The sequence below is a fragment of the Mobula hypostoma genome, chromosome 8 (assembly GCF_963921235.1).
Source record: "Mobula hypostoma chromosome 8, sMobHyp1.1, whole genome shotgun sequence".
In the NCBI taxonomy this organism is placed as follows: domain Eukaryota; kingdom Metazoa; phylum Chordata; class Chondrichthyes; order Myliobatiformes; family Myliobatidae; genus Mobula; species Mobula hypostoma.
In genome coordinates, this window is record NC_086104.1 from 73741637 (window position 1) to 73760905 (window position 19269).

The following is a 19269-nucleotide window of genomic DNA, read 5'->3' on the forward strand; positions in this document are numbered from 1 at the left end:
CTTTCATATCAACATGCTCCAGAACATCAACCTCACTCATATTGTCCTCACTGTCATCAAGTTCCCTCTCATTTGTGAATACTGAAGAGGAGTATTTATTGAGGGCCACACTCACTTCCACAACCTCCAGGCACATCTTCTCACCTTTATCTCTAATCGGTCCTACCTTCACCCTTGTCATCCTTTGGTTCTTCACATAATTGAAGAATGTCTTGGGGTTTTCCTTTACCCGACTCGCCAAGGCCTTCTCATGCCCCCTTCTTGCTCTCCTCAGCCCCTTCTTAAGCTCCTTTCTTGCTACCCTATATTCCTCAATAGACCCATCTGATCCTTGACTTCCTAAACCTCATAAATGAGGGACTTCCTCCCCCAACCCAGCCCCTCCCTCACCAGTGGCAGGAGAACCCTACACTGTGGTCCTTCCCCATGCATATAACACTAATATCAAGCAAAACAAAATATATATAAAACAGAAGGACCTGTTACCATGTTGTATCTCCAGATAGAAATAAATAAATACATAAATAAATAAATAAATAAATGGATGGATGGATGGATGGATGGATAAACCGTGAAATGGCAATTTACTCCATGAATCATGTTCTAACGTAAGAGCTGAATGAAAATTTCCAAACCCTTTGCCTTTGCCATGGTGCTCTCTGGGAAGAAAGTCATACATTAAAGTACCCATGCAATGGTTAAAGTATGGCACTAAGCAGTTACAATGAGGCTGCCGTGAAGGTGAGGGAGAGTGCACAATGGAGGAGGAGTAACATAGAAAATAGGTGCAGGAGTAGGCCATTCGGCCCTTCGAGCTTGCACCGCCATTCAGTATGATCATGGCTGATCATCCAACTCAGAACCCTGTACCAGCCTTCCCTCCATACCGCCTGATCCCTTTAGCCACAAGGGCCATATCTAACTCCCTCTTAAATATAGCCAATGAACTGGTGTCAACTGTTTCCTGTGGCAGAGAATTCCACAGATTCACCATTCTCTGTGTGAAGAAGTTTTTCCTAATCTCAGTCCTAAAAGGCTTCCCCTTTATCCTCAAACTGTGACCCCTTGTTCTGGACTTCCCCAACATCAGGAACAATCTTCCTGCATCTAGCCTGTCCAATCCCTTTAGGATTTTATACGTTTCAATAAGATCCCCCCTCAATCTTCTAAATTCCTACAAGTATAAGCCTAGTCGATCCAGTCTTTCATCATATGAAAGTCCTGCCATCCCAGGAATCAAACTGCTGAACCTTCTTTGTACTCCCTCTATGGCAAGGATGTCTTTCCTCAGATTAGGGGACCAAAACTGCACACAATACTCCAGGTATGGTCTCACTAAGGCCTTGTACAACTGCAGTAGTACCTCCCTGCTCCTGTACTCGAATCCTCTTGCTATGAATGCCAGCATACCATTCGCCTTTTTCACCACCTGCTGTACCTACATGCCCACTTTCAATGACTGGTGTATAATGAGACCCAGGTCTCGTTGCACCTCCCCTTTTCCTAATCGGTCACCATTCAGATAATAATCTGTTTTCCTGTTTTTGTCACCAAAGTGGATAACCTCACATTTATCCACATTAAATTGCATCTGCCATGAATTTGCCCACTCACCTAACCTATCCAAGTCACCCTGCATCCTCTTAGCATCCTCCTCACAGCTAACACTGCCGCCCAGCTTCGTGTCATCCACGAACTTGGAGATGCTGCATTTAATACCCTCGTCTAAGTCATTAATATATATTGTAAACAACTGGGGTCCCAGCACTGAGCCTTGCGGTACCCCACTAGTCACTGCCTGCCATTCTGAAAAGGACCCATTTATTCCCACTCTTTGCTTCCTGTCTGCCAACCAATTCTCTATCCACATCAATACCTTACCCCTAATACCGTGTGCTTTAAGTTTGCACACTAATCTCCTGTGTGGGACCTTGTCAAAAGCCTTTTGAAAATCCAAATATACCACATCCACTGGTTCTCCCCTATCCACTCTACTAGTTACATCCTCAGAAAATTCTATGAGATTCGTCAGACATGATTTTCCTTTCACAAATCCATGCTGACTTTGTCCGATGATTTCACCGCTTTCCAAATGTGCTGTTATCACATCTTTGATAAGTGACTCTAGCATTTTCCCCACCACCGATGTCAGGCTAACCAGTTTATAATTCCCCGGTTTCTCTCTCCCTCCTTTTTTAAAAAGTGGGGTTACATTAGCCACCCTCCAATCCTCAGCAACTAGTCCAGAATCTAAAGAGTTTTGCAAAATTATCACTAATGCATCCACTATTTCTTGGGCTACTTCCTTAAGCACTCTGGGACGCAGACCATCTGGCCCTGGGGATTTATCTGCCTTTAATCCCTTCAATTTACCTAACACCACTTCCCTACTAACATGTTATTCCCTCAGTTCCTCCATCTCACTGGACCCTCTGTCCCGTACTATTCCAGGAAGATTATTTATGTCCTCCTTAGTGAAGACAGAACCAAAGCAGCTATTCAATTGGTCTGCCATGTCCTTGCTCCCTATAATCAATTCACCTGTTTCTGTCTGTAGGGGACCTACATTTGTCTTAACCAATCTTTTTCTTTTCACCTATCTATAAAAGCTTTTACAGTCAGTTTTTATGTTCCCTGCCAGTTTTCTCTCATAATCTTCTTTCCCTTTCCTAATTAAGCCCTTTGTCCTCCTCTGCTGGACTCTCAATTTCTCCCAGTCCTCAGGTGAGCCACTTTTTCTGGCTAATTTGTATGCTTCTTCTTTGGAATTGATACTATCCCTAATTTCCCTTGTCAGCCACGGGTGCACTACCTTCCTTGATTTATTCTTTTGCCAAACTGGGATGAACAATTGTTGTCGTTCATCCATGTGATCTTTAAATGCTTGCCATTGCATATCCACCGTCAACCCTTTAAGTGTCATTTGCCAGTCTATCTTAGCTAATTCACGTCTCATACCTTCAAAGTTACCCTTCTTTAAATTCAGAATCTTTGTTTCTGAATTAACTATGTCACTCTCCATCTTAATTAAGAATTCCACCATATTATGGTCACTCTTACCCATGGGGCCTCTCACAACAAGATTGCTAATTAACCCTTCCTCATTGCTCAATACCCAGTCTAGAATAGCCTGCTCTCTAGTTGGTTCCTCGACATGTTGGTTCAAAAACCCATCCCACATACATTCCAAGAAATCCTCTTCCTCAGCACCCTTACCAATTTGGTTCACCCAATCTATATGTAGATTGAAGTCACCCATTATAACTGCTGTTCCTTTATTGCACGCATTTCTAATTTCCTGTTTAATACCATCCCCAACCTCACCACTACTGTTAGGTGGCCTGTACACAACTCCCACCAGTGTTTTTTGCCACTTAGTGTTATGCAGCTCTACCCATATCGATTCCACATCTTCCCGGTTAATGTCCTTCCTTTCTATTGTGTTAATCTCCTCTCTAACCAGCAATGCTACCCCCCACCTCCTTTTCTTTCATGTCTATCCCTCCTGAATATTGAATGTCCCTGAATATTGAGCTCCCATCCTTGGTCACCCTGGAGCCATGTCTCTGTGATCCCAACTATATCATATTCATTAATAACAATCTGCACTTTTAATTCATCCACCTTGTTACAAATGCTCCTTGCATTGACACACAAAGCCTTCAGGCTCGCTTTTACAACACTCTTAGCCCTTATATAATTATGTTGAAAAGTGGCCCTTTTTGATTTTTGCCCTGGATTTGCCGGCCTGCCACTTTTACTTTTCACCTTACTACTTTTTGCTTCTACCCTCATTTTACACCCCTCTGTCTCTCTGCACTTGTTCCCATCCCCCTGTTGTGAACTAACCTCCTCTCTCCTAGTCTCTTTAATTTGATTCCCACCACCCAACCATTCTAGTTTAAAGTCACCTCAGTAGCCCTCGCAAATCTCCCCGCCAGGATATTGGTCCCCCTAGGATTCAAGTGTAACCCTTCCTTTTTGAACAGGTCATACCTGCGCCAAAAGAGGTCCCAATGATCCAAAAACTTGAATCCCTGCTCCAATCCCTCAGCCACACATTTATCCTCCACCTCATTGCATTCTTACTCTCATTGTCGCGTGGCACAGGCAGTAATCCCGAGATTACTACCTTTGCCGTCCTTTTTCTCAACTCCCTTCCTAACTCCCTATATTCTCCTTTCAGGACCCCTTCCCTTTTCCTACCTATGTTATTGGTACCTATATGTACCACGACCTCTGGCTCCTCACCCTCCCACTTCAAGATATCTTGGACGCGATCAGAAATATCCCGGACCCTGGCACCAGGGAGACAAACTACCATCCAGGTCTCTGGACTGCATCCACAGAATCACCTATCTGACCCCCTTACTATCGAGTCCCCTATTACAACTGCCCTCCTCTTCCTTTCCCTACTCTTCTGAGCTACAGGGCCGGACTCTGTGCCGGAGGCACGGCCACTGTCACTTCCCCCAGGTAAGCTGTCCCCCCCCAACAGTACTCAAACAGGAGTACCTATTGTCAAGGGGCACAGCCACCAGCATACTATTACCTGACTCTTCCTCTTCCCCCTCCTAACCGTGACACACTTGTCTGCCTCCCGTGGCCCCAGTGTGACCACCTGCCTGTAACTCCTCTCTATCAACTCCTCACTCTCCCTGACCAGACGAAGGTCATCGAGCTGCAGCTCCAATTCCCTATCGCGGACCCTTAGGAGCTGCATCTTGGCGCACCAGGTGCAGATGTGGACATCCGGGAGGCTTGGAGACTCCAGGGCCTCCCACATCCGGCACTGAGAACAACAAACTGCCCTCACACTCATACTGCCCGTCTCCTCAAATAACAACAAAAAATGAATACCAAACCTTCCTCGCCTCGCCCGTTTCCGCCTAAGCCCGTTGAGCTGAAGCCCTTAAGCCTTCACTCTGCTCCCGGCTCACTCTGCAGCCCGCAAACTACGCTGCCCGCTGTATGAGGCTGTGTTCCTTTTAAATCTTCCATGTTTCTCTGCCTGACGTCACACGCCTGCGCAGTCCCGCCTCTCTGAACGCCGATGGAAAAAAACCCGAAAAATTCAAAAATGGCTTCCTCCGCACTCCCGCTCCGATTCTCAGACTTCCTTCTTCGAACATAGGATGGAGGAAATAAGACCATTAGACATCGGAGAATATGGCCATTTGGCCTATCCAGTCTGCCCCATGTTCGATCATGGCTAATTCATTTAGCCCTCTCTACCCCATTCTCCTCTTCTCCCTGTAACATTTTTCACCCCTACTAATCAAGAATCAAACTCTGTTTTAAACATACTAAAGAAGTGATCTCCACTACCATCTGTGACAACGAATTCAACAGACTCAGTCCTCTCTGGCTAAAGATATTCCTCATCTCTGTTCTAAAGGAACATTCTTCAATTCTGAGGCTCTCCACTCTGGTTCTAGACTCTCCCCCTAATGGAAACATCCTCTCCATGGGCCCTGCATCTAGGTCTTTTGTAGGTTTCAATGAGAATCTCCCCTCATTCTTGATCGGTGGCGCTGGGGCTCCACAGGGGACTGTCCTGTCTCCCTTTCTCTTCACCATTTACACCTCGGACTTCAACTACTGCACAGAGTCTTGTCATCTTCATAAGTTTTCGGATGACTCTGCCATAGTTGGATGCATTAGCAAGGGAGATGAGGTTGAGTGCAGGGCTATGGTAGGAAACTTTGTCACATGGTGTGAGCAGAATTATCTGCAGCTTGATGTGAAGAGGACTAAGAAGCTGGTGGTAGACCTGAGGAGAGCTAAGGTACCGGTGACCCCTGTTTCCATCCAGGGGGTCAGTGTGGACATGGTGGAGGATTGCGGATGCCTGGGGATACGAATTGACAATAAACTGGACTGGTCTAAGAACACTGAGGCTGTCTACAAGAAGGGTCAGAGCCGTCTCTACTTCCTGAGGAGACTGAGGTCCTTTAACATCTGCCGGACGATGCTGAGGATGTTCTACGAGTCTATGGTGGCCAGTGCCATCATGTTTGCTGTTGTGTGCTGGGGAAGCAGGCTGAGGGTAGCAGACACAAACAGAATCAACAAACTCATTCGTAAGGCCAGTGATGTTGTGGGGATGGAACTGGACTCTCTCACGGTGGTGTCTGAAAAGAGGATGCTGTCTAAGTTGCATACCATCTTGGTCAATGTCTCCCATCCACTACATAATGTACTGGTTGGGAACAGCAGTACATTCAGCCAGAGACTCATTCCACCGAGATGCAGCACAGAGCGTCATAGGAAGTCATTCCTGCCTGTGGCCATCAAACTTTACAACTCCTGTCTTGGAGGGTCAGACACCCTGAGCCAATAGGCTGGTCCTGGACTTATTTCCTGCATAAATAATTTACATATTACTATTTAACTATTTATTACTATTTTTCTATTACTATTCTATTACTATTTATTATTTCCATGACTATTACTATTTACTATTTACTAATAGTAATATTACTATTACTATTTCTATTACTATTTATTATTTAGGGTGCAACTGCAACGAAAACCAATTTACCCCGGGATCAATAAAGTATGACTATGACTATGACTATGACTATGACTAAACTTCAACAAGTATAGGCCCAGAGCCATCAAAGCTCCTCATATATTAACCCTTTCATTCCTGGGATCATTCTCATGATCCTCCTCTGCTAGTGCCGGCACATCCTTTCTGAGACATGGGTCCAAAGCTCCCAGCAATACTCCAAATGAGGTCTGACCAATGTCTTATAAAACATCAGCTTACATCCTTTATTTTACATCATAATCCTCTTGAAATGAATGCTATTATTGCATTTGCCTTCGTTTCTACCAACACAATCTGCAAGTTAACATTTAGGAACCCTACACTGGGACTCCGAAGTCCCTTTGCACCTTTGATTTCTGAAATCGCTCCTACATAGAAAATAGTCTTTGCCTTTATTCCTCCTACCAAAATACATAACCATACACTTCTCTACACTGTGTCTGCCACTTCTTTGCCCATTCTCCAAATCTGTCTAACAACTTCTGCAGCCTCTCTGTTTCTCCAACACTTCTTACCTCCCCACCCATCTTTGTATTATATGCAGACTTGGTCACAAATCCATCAATTCTATTGTCAAGATTAGTAACATATAACTCGAAAAGTATCGGATCCAATGCCGACCCCTGCAGAACACCACTAGTCACCAGCAGATGATGTCAATTTCCCATGTGCACAGCTATCTCCCACACCGTCATTTGGCTTGATCAAGACCTGTGCAGCATGCAAGCCTGGGCAAAGGATAATCAAAAGGACAGACACAGCTGTTTATAGCTCTGATGCTTTGATTTTATAATTAAGATTGCTGGAACAATGAGTGATAAGGTTTCAAATATCCCAAGCAATAAAAACTGAACTGCCAGATGCTGTGTTTAAGACATGAATGCCAGAATGGGAATACCTGATGTCTGATTAATAATTTCAGCACAAAGTTCTACAGTTTCTGTGAGTATTTAACAGAAGTTGTCAGTTATATCCAAAATTCCAATTTATATCAGCAAGGGAGGAGATAAACTTGGTTCATGGACTTTGACATCTTTGATGCATGACTGGTACTGAGAAAATGCTTGGTACATTAAGGCGAATTGTGCACAGAACCAGATCCAATTTCCTTTGGGCATAAATTCATCCAACTCAATCTAACCTGGGTAAAACCATTTGACAAACAACCGAGCTTGTGAATCTTGTTTCAGCTTACAAATTCTAAATTTACTATGTTTATGTTCTGATTGTTATTAAACAAAAGTGATTTTCTTATTTGTGCAGTGTTTTTAATATTTGACAGCATAATTTACTTGAAATCATTTAAGATCCAATAACCAGACCAATAAACTCAATAACAGCCTAGGTTTCAATCCTATATGAATCCTACTGTGGAATTTATTATAGCCACTATATCATAAATCAAACACCTGTTTGAGAAGTATACTTAATTAGGTTGGCATTGTTTATTTTCATTTATAAAAAAGCCTCTTTCTTTTCTCTTTAACTTAGGTTATATTTGGTCTCTTATATCAATGGTTTATTTTTGACTAAATAAACATGCAGCTCGTCTTTGGAGAGATTTACTTCTCTTCATAGAAATCTGTTCCTCTCATTTAATCTGTATTTATGATTATAAATCAGAACAAAAAAAATCAGATATTCACCAGTTCCCAGAAGATCATAAAACCACAAATTAAAAATTACATGTTATCAGGTGTATTACAGTTGTATGCATTGTAGGTGGAAAGCCTAGTTATCTTTGAAAAAATCTTTTATTATCTTAAATATAAATTAAGTTTCAGATTTTGTGCTAGCTTTTCTGTTACTATCTCCATGTGCAATTGGATCCTGGATTTGCTCACTTGTAGACCCCAGTTAGTTTGGATTAGCAAAATCACCTCCTGCACAATCTCCATCAGCACAGAAGCGCCGCAGAGATGTGTACTTAGCCCCCTGCTCTACTCGCTTAACACCTATGATTGTGTGGCTAAGTACAGCTCCAACACCATATACGAGTTTGCTGATGACACTATCAAAAGTGGTGATGAATCAGCATACAGGAGGGAGGTTGAAAATTTGCTTGAGTGATGTAATAACAATAATAACTCAATGTCAATAAGAACAAGGAAATGATTGTAGACATCAGGAGAGGAACACCAGAGGCCCATGAGCCAGTAATCATTGTAGGATCAGAAGAGGGGAGGGTCAGTAACCTTAAATTCCTGGGTGTTACCATCTCAGAGGACCTGTCCTGGACCCATCATACAAATATAATTGCAAAGAAAGCACAACAGTGCCTCTACTTCCTCGGGTGTCTGCAGAGATTCAGCATGTCATCAAAAACCTTGGGAAACTTCTGTAGGTGTGCGATGGAAAGTGTGCTGTCTGTCTGCATTACGGCCTGGTATGGGAACATCAATGCCTTTGAGTGGAAAGTCCTACAAAAGATGGATTCGGCCCAATACTTTATGTATTAAACCCTCCCAACTATTGATCATATCAACATGAAACATTGTCACAAAAAAGCACCATCCATCATCAAAGATCCCCACCACCCAGGCCATGCTCTTTTTTCACTACTGTCATCAGGTAGAAGGTACAGGAGCCTCAGGACTCATACCACCAGGTTCAAGAATAGTAATATCCCTCAACCATCAGTATCTTGAACAAAAGAGAATAACTGCACTCATTTAAGGACTCGTTTGTCATGTTATTTAATGCTCGTTATTTACTATTTATTTATTATCTGCCTTGCACAGTTTACAGATCCTATTTATATTTACTGTCTACAGGTTTGCTAAGTATGCTCACAGAAAAAGAATCTCAGGGTTGTACGTGGATTTACTGCAATGATAATTTTTTACATTGGACTTTAACTGTATGTATGTTAAGGCTATGAAACAAAAATAATAAATTTAAAAAAAACTTCAGCTCCCAATTTCCACTACAGTTGAAAAATTAAAAATTTAAATTTAAAAATATGCTTTGATGCTGAAACCTTAAAACAAAAACAGAAGATGCTGGGAATTCTCAGCATCAGCTCAACTTCTCACACCCAGCCCTGGCCTAGACTTATCTTTTTCCCTCTGCATTCTGAACTGGCAGTGCCTGAAGGAAAAGTCTCTCCTTCTGCCCAAGGCTTCAGATCGGAATTTTCACATGGCAGGCACATGTTCACAACAGTTGTTGCTTCACCAGATAATGGCTGACTAATGTGGTTCAGTGGATATAGAATGTATAAGCTGCTTATGAAATAATTTAAATTGGCAGTTTCAAGTTCATGGTAAGAAAAAATGAAAACACAATTGGAATCTGTTGTTTGGAAGCAAATACACTTTATATCTTTCGAGGTTATTTAGACATTACCTGAGAAAATAGGGACAAATACTTCATAGTTTTCTTAGGAATCATAAAGGAATTGAATTTTGAAAAGGATAACAAGATCCAGATTCAGCCATGGGTTCGAATACAGCAAAAGAGACGTCTTATTACAATTTTACAGAGCTTAGCGAGGCCAGTCTTACATATTGTAAGCAGTTTTCGTCCTTTTATCTGAGGAACGAAGGAGGTTAGTGCTCTGGAAGGAGTAAAATGAAGGTTTACGTGACTATTTCAAGGACTGATGTTTGAAGGAGGTTTGGATCAGTGGGCTTATACTTACTTGTCAAAATATAAAGAATCATGATGGAACTGCGCAGAGGAGATATAGGAAAGTTGTTTACGATGGTGGGGAATGACACAGGGCGGGCCATTGATAAGAGGAGCCAACTGATATGAGGAGATATTTCATCATCCAAAGGAGGGTGAACCTGTGGAAGTCTGTAACATGTCAAGCAATTGGAGCACAATGTACAGTAGCGTGCATAGCTAAGAAGATTAAAGGAGAGGGGGAGAAAGAATAAACAGGGAACTGAATTTGAATAATCAGGCAGAACCGTACTGAGTGGCAGAGCTGGCATAGAGCTCCAAATGGCCTAATCCCTCTAGGTTTTCTAGGTTCCTAGTTTACTGAGGGACAAAGAATGCAGCCTGTAGGTCTTTTAATCGCACAGCCCCAGGAGAAACCAAAATAGCAAAGCCTGCCTTTCTATCAATACCTCATTTGCGGGTGAAAAATTACATGTTGCTCTACTGTAGATAACTTTTGGACAAAGGAAACAATTAGGAGAGTGAAAGTCCAGGTGTAAAATGACAGGATAGGTAATAGGACTCTATGCTGCAAAAACACAATTATTCGCAATATAGTACAGTAATTTTGGATTTGTGTGAGGAAAGTTCTGAACCTTTCACCTCCTTACCCATGGTGGGACATTCTTGCCTTAAAGGTTGTGGAACTAATGTTAAGTAGGTTGATTCCTGTAGAAAGGGATTGTCCTACCAGAAGTAATGAATAAACATAGAAATCCTACAGCACAATACAGGCCCTTCGGTCCACAATGCTATGCCAAATATATACTTACCTTGGAAATTACCAAGGGTTACCCATAGCCTTCTATTTTTCTAAGCTCCATGTACCTATCCAGGAGTCTCTTAAAAGACCCTATCATATCCACCTCCACCACCATTGCCGGTAGCCCATTCCACGCACTCTATCAGGTCACTTCTCATCCTCAGTCGCTCCAAGGAGAAAAGGCCAAGTTCATTCAATCTACTTTTGTAAGGCATGCCCCCCAATCCAGGCAACATCCTTGTAAATCTCCTCTGCACCCTTTCTATAGTTACCCCATCCTTCCTACAGTGAGGTGACCAGAACTGAGCACAGTACTCCCAAGTGGGGTCTGAGCACGGTACTATATAGCTGTAACATTACCTCTCGGCTCTTAAACTCAATTTCACTGTTGATGAAGGCCAATGCACTGTACACCTTCTTAACCACAGAGTCAACCTACACATAAGTAATTTCATTAAAACTAACAAAATCCATAGACGGCTTGAAAGTATAAATGCTAAAAGGCTATTACCGGGCTGGAATATCGAGACCTATAGGGAAATGGTCTCAGTTAAAGGATCAGCCATTTATGACTGAGAGGAGGAAAAGCTTCATGATTCAATGGACTGTGAATCTTTGGAATTCTAGAATGTTTTTCCAAAACCTAATCAAAATCATATTACAGTAAATAGAAAATGTTGTGTGAAAGCACAGAGTGAAAATAGGAAGCAGAAAAAGGAATAATTAGATGAATCTAACTTGAACAATTCCTAACGTCAATTTAAAAAGCACCCTTCCAGATATGAATTTCTTCAGAAATCAATTATATTTGCATCTTTGCTCTACAATTAGCTTCACACATAGACATGAAACTGATTAACATACCGTAGCTTCTACCACACAAATCACAGCTGCACAAGGAAGCAGTAACTTCTGTACAGCAGTAATTCAATGAAGTACCTTTTCCAAAAATATCAACCAGCCAGAGAAATTGACCCAGAATGTTATACATTTCAAGCTAAATGGTCTACACTGTGATTCATAATAATCTTCCTCTGTTTCATTTGCCAAACAAAAATTAAAACAAGCCTGACGAGAATTAAACTGAATGTGAGGAGCAGATGTGACACATCAAAGACTGTGGCTGGGAGCAGTCCATTGGATTCAGACATCCCAGCTCTCCCGGAAGTTCTGGGAGTCTCCCACATATCGATAGTGGCTCCCTGATGCCTGGAAATTATATACAATGTCCCGGAAATCGATTTTTTTGAGATTGAGCGTGAGAGAAAGCGTGAGAAAGAGTGAGAGAGTGAGCACAAGAGCAAGAAAGCAAGCGCGAGTGAGAGCAACCACGAGAGAGCATGAGAGAGAGCGAGAGCAAGAAAGCAAGCGCGACTGAGAGCGACCACGAGCGAGAGAGCGAGTGATAGAGAGAGCGAGAGAGTTCCAAAAAAAGAGTGGCAGAGTGTTCCAAAAGAAGAAAATATAAAACGTACGTCACTCCAGACTACACTAAAGTGTACCCCTGCCTAATAGGGGTCAAAAATAACGACAGTGCTGCTCGCTGCGCTGTTTGCAACAGTGACTTTTCTATTGCCCATGGTGGGTTAAGACTGTAAAAAGCATGTTGAGGTGAGTTTAACAGGTGCCATTCGTTCATTAGCATAGCTAACGTTATTTAAACTAGCTAGTTAGCTGCTAAGGAGCTACTCTATTGCAGACATCCCACCTCTCCCGGAAGTTCCGGGAGTCTCCCGCAAATTGACAGTGCTACCTCCCTGAAATGAGTTTTTGCAGGGTGAGATGTCTGTGTATTACACACGGAAACGACCCAACAATTTTCTGTATCCGTAAGGTAAGTAAAATTTGAATGGTCTGCTTTGTTTTGAGAATTAATTTAGCATTTCTGCTTTTCAGTAAATTGTATCTTAAACCATAGAATCAAGTGACCACAGATCCTAGCAACCATGCATCAAGCTTTGAATTATCCCTCAGAATCAGGCAAGATTTCCCTTCACAGAAACTATGCTGACTTTGACTCATTAGTCTCTAAGTGCCTCAAAACCTCATCCTTAGTAATAGATTCCAACACTTTCCCAACCACTGAGGTTAGGCTAACTGGCCTATAATTTCCTTTCTCTTACCTTCCTCCCTTCTTAAAGAGTGGAGTGACATTTGCAATCTTCTGTTTCTCTGGGATCATGCCAGAATCAAGTAATTTTTGAAAGATTACGACCAATGCATCTGTTATCTCTTCAGCAACCTCTCTCAGGACTCTGGGACATAGTTCATCTGGTCCAGGTGACTTATCCACCTTAAGACCTTTCAGTTTGCCTAGAACTTTTTGCTTTGTAATAGCAGTGGCACTCACTCCTGCTCCCTGACACTCATGCATTTCTGGCGCACTGCTAGTGTCTTCCACAGTGAAGACAGATGCAAAGTACCCATTAAGTTCATCTGCCATTTCTTTGTCTCCCATTACTACCTCACCAGCATCATTTTCCAGTGGTCCAATATCAACTCTCACCTCCCTTTTACTCTTTATATAACTGATAAAAAACTTCAGGTATCCTGCTTTACATTATTGGCTAGTCTGCCCTCATATTTCACCTTTTCCCTTCTTATAGCTTTTCAATTTCCTTTTGTTGGATGTCAAAAGCTTCCCAATTATCCAATTTCCCACTCACTTTTGCTATCTTATATACCCTTTCGTTGGCACTTAGGCAATCCATAACTTCTTTTGTCAGCCATGGTTGCCTACCCCTGCCATTTGAGAACTTCTTCCTCTGTGGGACAGATCTATCCTGCGCCTTGTGAACTATTCTCTGAAACTTCAGCCGTCTCTGCTCTGCCGTCATCCCCACCAGTATCCTCCTCCAACCCACCTGGGCAAGCTCCTCTCTCATGCCTATGTAATTACCTTTATTCCATTGTGATACTGATACATGTGAGTTATGCTTCTCCCTCTCAAATTACAGTATAAATTCAGTTATATTATGATCACTGCCTCCTAAGGGTTCCTTTACATTTAGCTCACTAATAAGATCTTGTTTGTTACACAACACTCAATCTAAAGTAGCTTTTCCCCGAGTAGGCTCAAGCACAAGCTGCTCCAAAAAGCATCTCATAGGCATTCAACAAAGTCCCTCCCTTGCGATCTGACACCAACCTGATTTTCCCAATCCCCTTGCATATTGAAGTCCCCCATTACAGTTGTATCATTACCCTTATTACATGCTCTTTCTAGCTCCCTTTGCAATCTCAACCCCACACCTTGGTTACTATTTGGAGGCCTATATATGATTCCCATAATGATTTTCTTACCCTTGCAATTTCTTAACTCCACCCACAAAGATTCAACATTCTCTGACCCTATGTCACCTCTTTCTAAAGATGTAATTCCATCTCTTACCAACAGAGCCACACCAGCGCCTATTCCTTCCTGCCTGTTCTTTTGATACAAAGTATATCCTTCGATGTTAAGCTCCCAACTATGTCCTTCTTTTAGCCACAACTCTGTGATGTCCAAAATGTTGTAGCGAGCAATCCGTAATTGTGCCCTGAGTTTGTCAACCTTATTCCAAATGCTCCTTGCATTTAAGTTCAACACCTTCAGTCCTGCATTCTTCATCCTTTTAAATTTTGCCTCTGTGGTACAATTTTACTCTTTGCTGTCTGCATTTGTGCCCAGTCATTGACTTGTCCTTCCTTACCTGCATGTTACACCCATCATCTACCTGCAAACCTGCTGGCTCATCCTCTGCTCTATCATACTGGTTCCCATCCCTCTGCCATATTGGTTTAAATCACTCCCAACAGCTCCAGCAAATCTGCCTGCAAGAATATTGGTCCCCCTCAGATTCAAGTGCAGCCTGTCCCTTTTGTACAGGTCCCACCTGCCCCAAAAGAGATAGCAATTTAATCCCAGTTCATCCATTGATTATAAAACAGTAGGCCATCAATCAAAGCGTTGAGCTTTATTTGAATTTTTTAGTTTGTACTTAAAACCACAAGACATAGGAGCAGAATGAGGCCATCTGGCCCATTGAGTCTGCTCAGGCCTTCAAACATGGCTGTTCCTTTTTTTCTATCTCCCCCTCAGTTCTAGATCCCAACCTTCTCCCCATAATCATTGATGCCCTGTCCAATCAAGAACCTATCAACCTCCATCTTAAATATACCAATGACCCGGCCACCACAGCTGCACGTGGCAACAAATTCCACAAATTCACCACCCTTTGGCTAAAGAAATGTTTCCGCATCTCTGTTTTGAAAGGGTGCCCCTCTATCCTGAGGCTGTGCCCTCTTGTCCTAGACTCCCCTACCATGGAAAACATCCTTTCCACATCCACTCTGTCCAGCCCTTTCAACATTTGAAAGGTTTCAATGAGATTTCCCCTTATCCTTATAAATTCCAGCGAGTACAAACCCAGAGCTATCAAACATGCCTCGTATGATAACTCTTTCATTCCTGGATTCATCCTCGTGAACTTCCTCTGGACCCTCTCTAATGCCAGCATATCTTTTCTAAGATGAGGGCCCAAAACTGTTCACAACACTCAGGGTGAAGCTTCATCAGTGCCTTATAAAGCCTCAGCAACACGTCCTTGCTCTTGTATTCTAGACCTCTTGAAATGAACGCTAACATGGCATTTGTCTTCCTCACCACCAACTCAACCTGCAAGTTAACCTTCAGGGTGTTCTGCACAAGGACTCCCAAGTCTCTCTGCATCTCAGATTCCTGGATTTTCCCCCATTTAGAAAATAGTCTGTACATTTATTTCTACTACCAAAGTGCAAGAGCATGCATTTTCCAACATTGGATTTTATTTGCCATTTTCTTGCCATTCTCCTAATCTGTCTAAGTCCTTCTGCACCCTACCAGTTTCTTCAACACTACATGCCCCTCAACGAATCTTCGTATCATCTGCAAACTTGGCAACAAAGCCATCTATTCCATCATCTTAAATCATTGACATACAACATAAAGAGAAGTGGTCCCAACAGCGATCCCAGCTGAACACCACTAGTCACTGGCAGTCAACCAGAAAAGGATCCTTTTATTCCACTCGCTACCGCCTGCCAATCAGCCAATGCTCTAACCATATTGGTAATTTTCTTGTAATACCACGGGCTCTTAACTTGGTAAGCAGTCTCATGTGTGGCACTTTGTCGAAGGCCTTCTGAAAGTCCAAATATACAACATCAACTACATCCCCTTTATCTATCCTACTTGTAATCTCCTCAAAGAATTCCAACAGGTTAGGACTTTCCCTGAAGGAAACCATGCTGACTTTGTACTATCTTGTCCTTTGTCACCAAGTACTCCATCACCTCATCCTTAACAATTGACTCTAACATCTTCCCAACCACTGAGGTCAGACTAACTGGTCTATAATTTCCTTTCTGCTGCCTTCCTCCTTTCTTAAAGAGTGGCGTAACATTTGCAATTTTCCAGTCCTCTGGAACCATGCCAAAGTCCAATGATTTTTTGAAAGATCATTTCTAATGCCATCACAATCTCTAATGATACCTCTTTTAAAACCCTAGGGTGCAGTTCCTCTGGTCCGGGAGACTTATGTACCTTTAGGTATTTCAGTTTTTTGAGCACCTTCTCTCTTGTAACAGTAACTACATCCAATTCTCTTCATTCACACACTACAACATCAGGCATACTGCTAGAGGTTTCCATAGAAAAGACTAACGCAAAATACTCATTTAGTTCAGCAGCCATTTCCTTCTCCACCTTGTTACTGTTATTATTTCTCCTGCCTCATTTTCTAGCGTTCCTATATCCACTCTCATTTCTCTTATTTTTAACATACTTGAAAAAACTTCTACTACCTACTTTGATATTATTTGCTAGCTTGCTTTCATATTTCATTTTTTCCCTTCTAATGATATTTTAGTTGCTCTCTGTTCATTTATTAAAACTTCCCAATCCTCTATCTCTCACTAATTTTTGCTTTGTTGTATGCCCTTTCTTTTGCTTTTACAATAGCTTTGACTTCTCTTGTCAGTCACAGTTGTACTATTTGAGTATTTCTTCATTTTTGGAATACACATGTCCTGCATCTTCCTCATTTTCCCCAGGAATGCCAATCATCGCTGCTCTGCTGACATCCCTGCCAGCAGCTCCTTCCAATTTACTTTGGCCAACTCCTCTCTCATACCACTGTAATTTCCCTTACGCCACTAAAATACTGCTACATCAGACTTTACTTTCTCACTATCAAATTTCAAGTTGGTCACTATCATATTGTGATCATTGGTTCCTAATGGTTCTTTTACCTTCAGCTCCCTATTTGCCTCTGGCTCATTATAGAACACCCAATCCAGTATAACTGATCCCCAAGAAAGCTCAACAACAAACTGTTCTAAAAAGCTATCTCTTAGGTATTCAACAAACTCACTCTTGAGATCCATTACCAACCTGATTTTCCCAATCGACCTGCATGTTAAAAATCTCTCATGACTACCATAACATTGCACTTTTGACTCATCTTTTCTATTTCCTGCTGTAACCTGTGGTCCACCTCCCAGCCACTGTTGGGAGGACTGGATATAACTGCCATCAATGTCCTTTTACCCTTGCAGTTTCTTAACTCAACCCACAAGGATTCAACATCTTCTGTTCCTATGTCACATCTTCCTACCAATTTGATGCCATTCTTTACCAGTAGAGCAGCACCACCCCTCTGCCTACCTTCCTATCCCTCCGATATAACATGTAACTTTAGACATTCAGCTCCCAACTACAACCATCCGTCAGCTACGATTCAGTTATGGCCACAACATCACACCTGGCAATCTGTAATATTGCAACAAGATCATTCACCTTATTTCTTATATCACTCACATTTAGATACAACACCTTGAATACCGTATTTGCTATCATTTCTGACTCTTCATCCCTAATGATTTGATACTCAGCCTGTTGATTACAACTAAATTCCATCACTTGCCTGCCCTTCCTGACAATCTGACTGCATGCTATCATTACTTTTTTTACTATCTGTCATTTCCTGAGTCTCTTCACTCTGGTTCCCACCGCCCTCCCCCCCACCCCCGCCAAGTTAGTTTAAACAATCTCCAACAGCTCTACCAAACCTGCCCGCAAGAATATTGGTTCCCCCTCGGGTTCAGGAGCGACCCATCACTTTTGAACAGGTCATACCTCCCCCAGAAGAGATCCCAATTATCCAAGAACCTGAAGCCCTGCCCTCTGCACCAGCTTCTTAGCCACGCATTTATCTGCCAGACCATCCTGTTTCTACCCTCAGTGGCACGTGGCATAGGTAGCAATCCAGAAATTACTACCTAGGGGGTCCTGCTTCTCAGCTTTCTACCTAACTCTCTAAATACTCTTTTCAGGATCCCATTGCTGTTCCTTCCTATGTCATTGATACCAACATGTACCAAGACATCTGACTGCTCCTCCTCCTACGCCAAAATGTTGTGGATGCAATCTGAGTCATCCCTGATCGTGGGACCTGTGAGGCAACATACCACCCGGGTGTCTCGTTCACATCCACAGAATCTCCTGTCTGTTCCCCTCACTATCGAGTCACGTATCGCTACCGTTCCCTTCTTCTCTCTCTTTCCCTCTGCACTACAGAACCATGCTCAGTGCCTTTAACCTGGTCTGGCATTCTCCCAGGAGGTCATCCCCCACAAAAGTATCCAAAGCAGTATACTTGTTTCTGAGGGGAATGGCCACAGGGGTGCTCTGCTCTAACTGCCCATTTCCATTTCTCCTGACTGTCACCCAGCTACTTGCCTCCTGCAACTTCGGGGCGACTACTTCCCTGTAACTTTGATCAATTATATCCTCACTCTCCCGTACAAGCCAAAGGTCATCCAGTTGCTGCTCCAGATCCCTAACACGATCTTCAAGGAGCTGCAGCCGGATGCACTTCATGCAGATATATTTCCCTGGGAGACTCTGGGTCTCCCAGTTCTCCAACATCTGGCACAAAGAGCACACCTAAGCCATTTACAAACGTTTGTAAATGGTACAGTAAGAGAGGGGAAAAAAAAACAAAAAGGAAACCTTAACAGACGCTTTACACAGCGCCGACACCTCTTCTGAGCCAGAGCCTGTCGCTTCAACTCTCACCATTGGTCTACTCCTGACAATGGCCGCTTAGTGTTTACCACTTTAATGTTCTGAAACAGTTGATGTGACCTTCTTCCTTACAGATATTTCACCTGAAGTACCTATTGTAAAAAAATTCTAGTTCCAAATGATGACATGCTTCTATCACATGAATCAGTTAGCTGCATTCTCAGTTGTAGAGTT